Source organism: Diadema antillarum, unplaced genomic scaffold (genome assembly GCF_040938485.1).
Source record: "Diadema antillarum isolate AM-2024a unplaced genomic scaffold, OU_Dant_1.0 scf00000071, whole genome shotgun sequence".
Lineage (NCBI taxonomy): Eukaryota > Metazoa > Echinodermata > Echinoidea > Diadematoida > Diadematidae > Diadema > Diadema antillarum.
This window is the reverse complement of record NW_027270960.1, coordinates 5635828-5645124: the sequence shown is the minus strand read 5'-3', so window position 1 is coordinate 5645124 and position 9297 is coordinate 5635828. Positions and strand designations below refer to the sequence as shown.

At 42.0% G+C, this 9297-nt stretch overlaps 1 pseudogene; it reads left to right on the top strand.

The window, feature by feature from the left end:
* The first annotated feature begins 2185 nt into the window (after positions 1-2185).
* LOC139716998 (uncharacterized) lies at positions 2186-7351 on the top strand (annotated as a pseudogene).
* The last annotated feature ends 1946 nt before the right edge of the window (positions 7352-9297 follow it).

Here is a 9297-nt window from a genome sequence, read left to right as displayed (position 1 = left end):
TGGCCGTTGTTGATTGTTGGTTGATGCAGTTTATATATAAAACTTATCTGAATTTCAACAAGGCAACAAACTTTTGATGTAATGTTAAATATGAAACAGACCCCTTTGGCTCTCATGTTCACCTTATCATAATAATTATATATATACATTATATCATAGGTTCTTAGTGATCGAAAATATATGCTATCTAATTTGTGTATGCAGCTAGTGAGATTACCTGAGAAGCTACGATATCCAGAATTTATCGGTCCAACCTGCAATTGGCAAAAACGAATGTATTTTTGTTGATGAGTATAGACTTAGGCCCTACTACATGTATGCTTATAGGGTGCTTTCTCCAAGGTTGTTTTGCTACAGTTAGCCGATTCCTAATCCATTATACAGGTAACATTCTTATAGAAAATAATTGTACTGTTTCAGACATAACCACACTAAGAACATTTTGCCATTTACGTCATGTTTAACTAATGAAAAGATTGATATTCAATAAACAACTTCATACTCGCAACTTCTATAGAGCATATTCTCGTCCCTCCAGCAGTACAAAATGACTTTTAAGGATAGGCTTCATGATGTATTTGGAACAAAAATCTTACACCTTTTTGCGAGGGTTTTCCCTCTTTGTTTATCACTTTTTTCATGATGTTGTCATGTACAATGTTATTCCCTTCGCTCATGCTGAAAGGACTATCATTTCGTTTGCGTTACTTTTTCCAAACGCGTGTCTTGCAGAGGTGTCAAATTTGTTATTTCCTCTGATATATGGGAGGGCATCATTTCAAAGTTGACTTGAATTACAATATAATTGGTTTCCTAACTGAAATATTTTTGTGCCCATGACTCTGTGATGAAGGGGTGGTAAATTTCGATCTTTTAGACCGTCATCGAAATAACTGACCTAATTTTTGTATGTATGTTGTAATATAACCGGATTTCTCCAGTTATTGTGTGGGATCTTTTTTGGGTAAGTTCGCGGACACCTCACTCAGACTCATATCGCATCACCGGTCATATCGCATCACCACGTAGAGAAAGCATCAATAATTCACCGGTATGACAATCGAAGTGCGTGCGAAGAAGAACTTTATTATTGCACAGGCAACTCCTTCTTAGATTTTAGTTTGACTTTTTTTGGATGTCCCATAAGGACCGGTCGCCTGACACGATGCACCTCTGTATCGCCGCACGAATGGCCAATACACACAGCGTTTAAGACTTTAGTGTACAATCCACTACAAAACCACGGGTAGACTCCCCGGACATGTCCGCCCCCGACGAGCGTCATCAGCTCACCACTCCTCGCTCCTTCTACCCGAGGGAGGGTAAAACCACGTCCGACCCGTGACCCCCCACCGAAACTCATACGGCCATGGGGTCGCCGCAAGCCCCTACGTCCTAACCAGACGTACCAGAGAACCAACTCCAGTGCTCTAACCTCATTTCATTGCAATATATATATGTATATATATATATATATATATATATATATATATATATATATATTATAACGAAGAATAAACCAGTAATGCAATATTTCGCCAATATAAAGCGAGACTCCTGAAGAAGGTGGATGGAAGCCACCGAAAATTTGAGTTGCTCAATAAACTCATTCTTTCTTTATATTGGCGAAATATTGCGTTACCGGTTTATTCTTCGTTACATTGGAGCCATTACGTGAATTCACAACATGTTTATATATATATATATATATATATATATATATATATATATATATATATATGTAACACGGGTATGTTGGAGAACATACAATTGCTCTAGTCGGAGTTCAAGTTCCCTCCTTGGTAAACTCTTTTGTTTCCTGATGCAAAGGCCACCAGGCGATCACCTTAGCACCCGGCGTTTGTTTTGTAAACAAATATATTTTCAATTGTTAGCTGAGCTAACCTATTAGCATAAGAATGTTGACAGGTGCCGGGTTCGAAGCTTTCGCAGGCGGAGAGAGCTGTGGAGCTCACTGACCTAGTTCGACACGCAGCAGAACGGACGTCTTATTCCTTCTCGCTTCTATAATTATCGTGCACTAGCGGCAATGTGACTCTGCTCTCCGAAATCAAAATGTCGGATCAGGAATTCAGCAGAGAGCAAGACCACACCCTGGGTTCTGAAGTCCCCACAGTTTCTCAACCCGCAACACTGACCCCGTCATTAATATGTGAGCAACGCCATGAAAGAGGCTTTCGGTTCCTTTAAGCAGTATTTTGACTCTTCTATCGCCCAAGTGAAAGAGGAAAGCGAGAAAAAGCTCTCTGCCGCTTCCACGGAACTTCAACAACTAAAAAGGGCGTTGGGATTGTCATTTCGTTTCAAGGGCAACAGAGTTCAATTCGAATTCAACTCTAGTTTGCAGGAAAAGCTAGAGAAGGGCGTGGCCTTACAGGAGGAAGGCAAGCACGTTGCTGCCCTTTACAAGTTGAAAGAGGGCATAGCCGACATCAGGGAAAGAAAGAAGTTAATCAGGCTTGCTGACAAATCTGATGCAGGTTAGTGTTTTAAAAGAATTGTAAACATTCTTTGTGAGAGGTTCTAATCGTTGGTGTGATAATGAGGAAAGCGAGGACGCGGATCAGTGCCTGGGCTAGAATGTATGTATTTTTAGAAGTGAAATTGAGTGATTGTTGCACACAGTGAAAAATTGAAAAATTGTATGATTATGTATGGAAATACAGTATGAAAAAAAAATGTGGGGGGGGGGGGGGCAAATGCCCCCCCCCCCCTGCTGGGTACGCCGTAAGGCCATGGCGATAAGGGCTGAACACTCGTTATGGAAATTCCATGATATATTATATATATATATACAACCTGCAAATTGTACCGTGACAGAAATATGCATTACATTGAGCAGGCTGCTGCTATTATGTAAATAAGTTTCAGTCTGTCAGCTTCGGTGAATTCTTGAATATGTGATTCTCTACAATTATTAATTGTTATGCAAGTAGCACTATCTTATTTTATAGGGTGGTCAGCAGTTGACGAATATCTGAGCGATGACCTTGCAAGCGATTCTGAGGATGAAAAACGTATCAGGCAGGCACAGGCAAGGGCGGCGAGAAAACGCAAATCGTCTCGGAACATCCCAGCCGCTAAGGGCAAACCTCCGAAGAGTGATGGATATAGGACTGCAAGCCCTTCTTCTGGCCACTTTTTTCGCGGCTTTAGCGGAAAAAGTAGATACGCTTATGGGGGTACCGGTAACTCCCCCACCCTTGGTTGGCGAGGGGCCAGCAGTGGGCCAAAGTCGACAGATTTCTGCTTCGCGTGCGGAAAGCAAGGGCACTGGAGAAGGGGGTGTCCAGGGGCCGGTAACCAAGGTCCCCCGATCAGGGATAACATCGCGCAGCAACGCTAATGGTCCTGCTTCTATGGAACAAAATGAGCAAGGTAAATTAGTTTGATCGTTTAATCCGTTGACTACGATGCACGAGTTATCTCGTGATAGCCGTTCTCCACTCAGATACTAAGCATGAGTTATCTCGTGGAAAAAGGAGCCCTTGAATGCACACTTTAAAACCTAGAAATTCACATATAGTGGTATGTTAATCTGACTGAAAATAACATTCAATAATTAATGAATCAAGGGAACTGACATAGACCTCCTTGGGGTAACACCTTAGATATTAGAAGTGAAAATGGGGTGGAAAATCAAACAGCCAAGTCCGCCCTGTTAATGCGGCTGTATCGAGCGAGACTTGCGTATTCAACTAGACCGTAAGCAACGGGATAACTGTGTTCTCAACATGATTGCGATGAAGAACAATGAGATGATAGTGTATGAGAGAGGTCAGAGGAATAATTAAGAATGTTGTCATCAATAATGAATGGATAATGTAGTCTACTTCTTGTTGGAAGCGGGCATAACCAATTCGTGAGCTAGTACTTCTGATCTGAGTTCTCTTGTGATTTTACCACGTACAGGCGTTCGGTATGACACGCTGCATGGCGATGGCGCCAAGTTAATCCAGTCTTCCCTGAAAGATGAGTTGGAAACAGCTTCCGGTACTTCTCGAGATATTTCGGAGACAGACTTTAACTGCCCTAGCGGAGCTAGCAGTATCGCTTTTGCTGAAAGTGAACGGTACGAAGAAGAATTTTACTTAAACAATTACTTTGAATATGAGCAAGGTAGCTCAGAACCGATAGTCAAAGGAAGACTAAAGGCGTCAATACAATTTTGGAAAGACATTGGTGCATCTCAATTTGTGTTGGATACCATTGAACACGGTTATATGTTACCGTTATTGCAGACTCCTCCCCGACTAGAATCAAGAAACAATAAATCTGCCTTGTCTCACCCTGAATTTGTCAATGAAGCTGTTCTTGATCTATTAAAGAAAAAACTAATTGTTGAGTCTTTTGTTGCACCTCATGTTGTTAACCCCCTTTCAGTGTCAATTCAAAGCTCTGGTAAAAAGAGACTGATTCTTGATTTACGTTTAGTTAATAAATATTTGTGGAAGGACAAAGTTAAATGTGAGGATTGGAATATAGCACTTACTTATTTTAAAAAGGGAGATTTTATGTTTTCATTTGACCTTAAGTCAGGTTATCATCATTTTGATATTTTTCAGGACCATACTCGCTTTTTAGGATTTAGTTGGGATTTTGGTAATGGTCCTAGATATTATACTTTTCAAGTATTGCCGTTTGGCTTGTCCACAGCTCCGTACGTCTTTACAAAATGCCTCAAACCGATTGTTAACCATTGGCGAAGTAAAGGGATATTCATTGTTTTGTATTTAGATGATGGTTGGGGTCGTGCTGCTTCGTTTGATACATGCGAAGCCGTGGCCAAGGCAGTGAAAGATGACATATTAAAAGCAGGTTTGGTACCTAATGTCGAGAAATCGCAGTGGATCCCAGTCCAATGTTTGGATTGGCTTGGGTTAACATGGGATAGCAGTATTGGTTGTCTAAAGATTACCAAGAGGAGGATGAAGGACCTGGAGTCATGTTTGGACACTTTTCAGACACGTTTACCAAATGTTTCAGCAAGAAAAATAGCGGCTATCGCTGGAAAGATCAATTCTCTTTACCCAGTAGTGGGTGCTTTAACTCAGTTAAAAACTAGATTTATGCATTATGAAATCATTCGCAGAGATCATTGGGATAAAGAGTACAATATAGACAGTGACAATAACTTGATTGCCGAGTTATTTTTCTGGAAGGAAAATCTTGTCATCCTTAATGAACGCATGTTGTTTGAGTATTCTATTCCACAGACCATTGTATACTCTGATGCCAGTAAGTCAGGCTGTGGAGCCTGGATTGGTGAGTGTGCTGGCATGAAAATGGCAAGAAACTGGACTAAAGTAGAAATGTCGAAAAGCTCCACTTGGAGAGAACTTATGGCGCTAAGTTTGGCTTTGAAATCATTTGCACCCTACTTGCGAAGTAAGGTTGCGAAAATAATTACAGACAATAGAGGTGTAGTCTCTATCGTGGAGAAGGGTAGCATGATTGCAGAATTGCACGAGCTTAGCTTGGACATTTTTAATTTTTGCAGAAAAAGTAGGATCACTTTACAGGTTCACTGGGTTCCCAGAGAGGAGAACCGTTGTGCAGATGCACTTAGTCGGATTATTGATTTCGATGACTGGGGAGTTTCTGTTGAATTCTTTAAATTTTTGGATGAGTTGTGGGGGCCCCATACTGTTGACAGGTTCGCAGATGATTCAAATTTCAAATTACCAAAGTTTAATTCTAAATATTGGTGTCCTAATACGGATGCAGTAGACGCGTTTTCGTGCGATTGGGTGGGCGAGAATAATTGGCTGGTGCCCCCTATCGATAGTATTGGGCAAGTTTTGAATCACGTTAGAGTGTGTTCCGCTATGGGAACTCTAGTTGTGCCATATTGGCCTTCTGCCCCATTTTGGCCCCTTTTGTTTTCGGAGAATAGAGAATCTCGTTTATTAATATCGCCTGTAGTAAAGATTGATAATCCTGAAGGAGTTTTCGTTCAAGGCAGAAATAGGAATTCTATATTTGGGACAAAGAAATTCCAAAGTCCAGTGTTATGTGTACGATTGAATGGGGTGGCGAGCGGCAAATGAAAATTCTGCATAATTTCATAACGTATCAGTCGTAGGACTATATTATGGCATCAGCCGCCTGGCTATGGAATCAGCTGCATGGCTGTGGAATCTGCCACAGGGCTGAATGAAAGCTATGTAGCTTTCTTTCCGCGGTTTGATGAATTTTTATGCTGCGCTTGGCAGCGGCGAATGAAATTCATCTAAAATTTTAGCCTTTGGGGTCTATACACCATGTTGTTTAGGTGTCGAATGTATAGCATGTCTTGTAATGACCACACAGGATAGGTGTAAGTTGTGCTATTCTTATTTTTATATTCCCCCCAGATTTTCGCCACAGGACGAATATGGTAAAACATTGACCAAGATTTTGGCAGCTTCAAGAGCTGATAACACGGTTTATAAATACAAGAGAGCTTGGTTAGCCTGGGAAGAATGGTGTACGCAATTTAAGGTAAATTCAGCTCTGACTGAACCAGAAGACATTAGTCGATACCTCATTCATTTATACCAAAGTGGTGCTCCTTACTCCAGGATGGAGTCGGCCTTTTACACTATAAAATGGCATTTTGACTGTAATCCCAAGGTACACATTAACCCGTGTGATCGGAAGTTTCTACACATTGTACTTCAAGGATTGAAGAAGCTGCTGTATAAACCAATTGTAAAAAAGGAACCTATTACACCAGAAATTTTGAAGGCAGTTGTAGAGAAATATAGTTCTTCCACTAGTTTAGTGGATATTCGTTTATGTGCCATGATACTGATTGCATATGCTGGATTTCTACGATATGACGAACTGATAAATATTCGTAGGTGCGATCTTGATATGTATGTTTCCCATGTGAACATTTTCATTATGAAAAGTAAAACTGATATTTATAGACAAGGAGCATGGGTCCTCATAGGTGCTGCTAATACACCAACCTGATTGTCCGGTTTCGGCTTTGCGGAAGTATTTGTTGGCTGCGGAGTTAGATAATCCAGCTGATGAGAAATTTCTTTTCAGACCCGTCAATTATGGTAAGTCCAAAGAATCCTACAAATTAAGGGATGGGCAATTGTCATACACTAGGTGTTTGGATCTGTTACGGGATGCCCTGTCAGCAGTGGGTTTAGAACCGAAAAAGTTCGGCATGCACAGCCTTCGAAGCGGCGGTGCTACAGCGGCCGCAAAATTTGGAGTCCCAGATAGACTGTTTAAGAAGCATGGTAGATGGCGTTCAGAAACTGCCAAGGATGGATACATTAAAGATAGTATGAATGATCGTCTCTCGGTATCTTTGAAATTGGGCCTCTAAAACATTGCGTATGGATATAACGTTGATTGTATATGACAACGTTAGTAAGCAAATAAACTGCCTTGTTTATTCTGCGCTATTATGAAGCATGTGAGATATTACTGACACATTGTTTATGGAATGAAACTTGGATTAAAATCTCCTAAATGAAATTGTATGCGTTTTGTTTCCTTGTTACCCGTTCTTTAATTGACTGAGAGGGGAGGGCATAGGAATAGCCCTGTCTTGCCGTCGAAGCTTGGTGCTCCCCTAGGATTCAGGTATTATGTATATATTATGTTCTTTTGCAGGTTATGCGTTAGGGAAGGGAGGCGGGATTGAAAATAATTTATTCACGTTTGAGTAGCGAATTAGGGAATAAATATATTTTCAATTGTTAGCTGAGCTAACCTATTAGCATAAGAATGTTGACAGGTGCCGGGTTCGAAGCTTTCGCAGGCGGAGAGAGCTGTGTGGAGCTCACTGACCTAGTTCGACACGCAGCAGAACGGACGTCATTCAGAGACGGAATTGCGACGTCCATCACTGGTATTGTCGGGACGGCCTGCAAGCTCAAGATAGAGGACCATATGACCAGGACGAAACAGCTGTCGGGATAAGAGCATCGGGAGGCGGTATTGGTTCCGGCATGTCAAGAAGCAGTTCGTGAGGGTGGTTTCCAGGCGCGTACGTAAGTCATCAGTTCTCTCCGTCCGTTCTGTCTTGCCGTCGAAGCTTGGTGCTCCCCTAGAGGGGAGGGCATAGGAATAGCCCTGTCTTGCCGTCGAAGCTTGGTGCTCCCCTAGGGTTCAGGTATTATGTATATATTATGTTCTTTTGCAGGTTATGCGTTAGGGAAGGGAGGCGGGATTGAAAATAATTTATTCACGTTTGAGTAGCGAATTAGGGAATAAATCCCTTTCTTACCTGAGAGCTGAATGAACATCATCTGGCGTGGGTCAGCACAAGTTCTTCACTTTGCAGAACTGTGTTGATCAAGCCAGATGTGTTCTCCCCCTGCTCTCTATACAGGTGTCATATCTCGCAAGGTTAGGGACCTGTTCTTGCATCGTCACCCCCTTTTTTGTTGAGTGAACGCCCCCTGAATCCCCTTACCCACAAGCAGGCTACGACTATACACATAGGAGAGCAAGTGCGCTGTTAGCTGTCGCGCTTGCAACGAAATACGGGCGTTACATATATATATATATATATATATATATATATATACGTAAGTAGAGTGTGAACTGCAATATGGCTGACAGTGCTCAACTATATAGGAGCCCATGTAGTACAATATATAGTAGGATGGAAGGCGTTGCTTTATTAGTGACTTAGCTGGACAGTCTGTTTCGGCCGAAGCCTCGTCAGCAACTAAATCAATACGGCTCTGGTGCACTCAAGCAAGCGAACAAAAGATACAAAAGATACAAAAAATACATGCACGTGGCTACTTGTAACAGCACAATAAAGTTGATAATGACACTGGGCTTAAGGCAGGGGTAATACACTTGTATGGCTTAAATTGTTACATGTGGAAGCCGGGGGGGGGGGGGGGGGAGCTAACCAAGCTCTGTGAGTTTGCATGTTGAAATGAGTTCTGTTCTTGATTTCAGGATTGCTGATTTCTTGGCCGTGATGATGTGGTATTTCTCCCATAGACACAGGTTGCAGCGGTTTGTTTTGGGCGAGTACGGTTGGGCGTGCCTGACGATCCTCCATGTGAGTGAGTAGGGAGTGCCTTCATCCTTCAGTCCCCAAATGTATTTACTCAGTTCTGTCTGGTGTCGCTTTTCCCTGTTTGTGAAGCTTGCCTTGTGTGTGGCATATCTGGATTTGAAGGAGGTTGAGGTGAGGCCGATGTATATTTTCTCATCGTCTGGGGTTGCTACCTTCGCTTCGTATATGATGTTCCTGGCTGTGCATTTCCCAGGGATCGGGCATTCTTCCTTCTTTCTGCAGTTGCA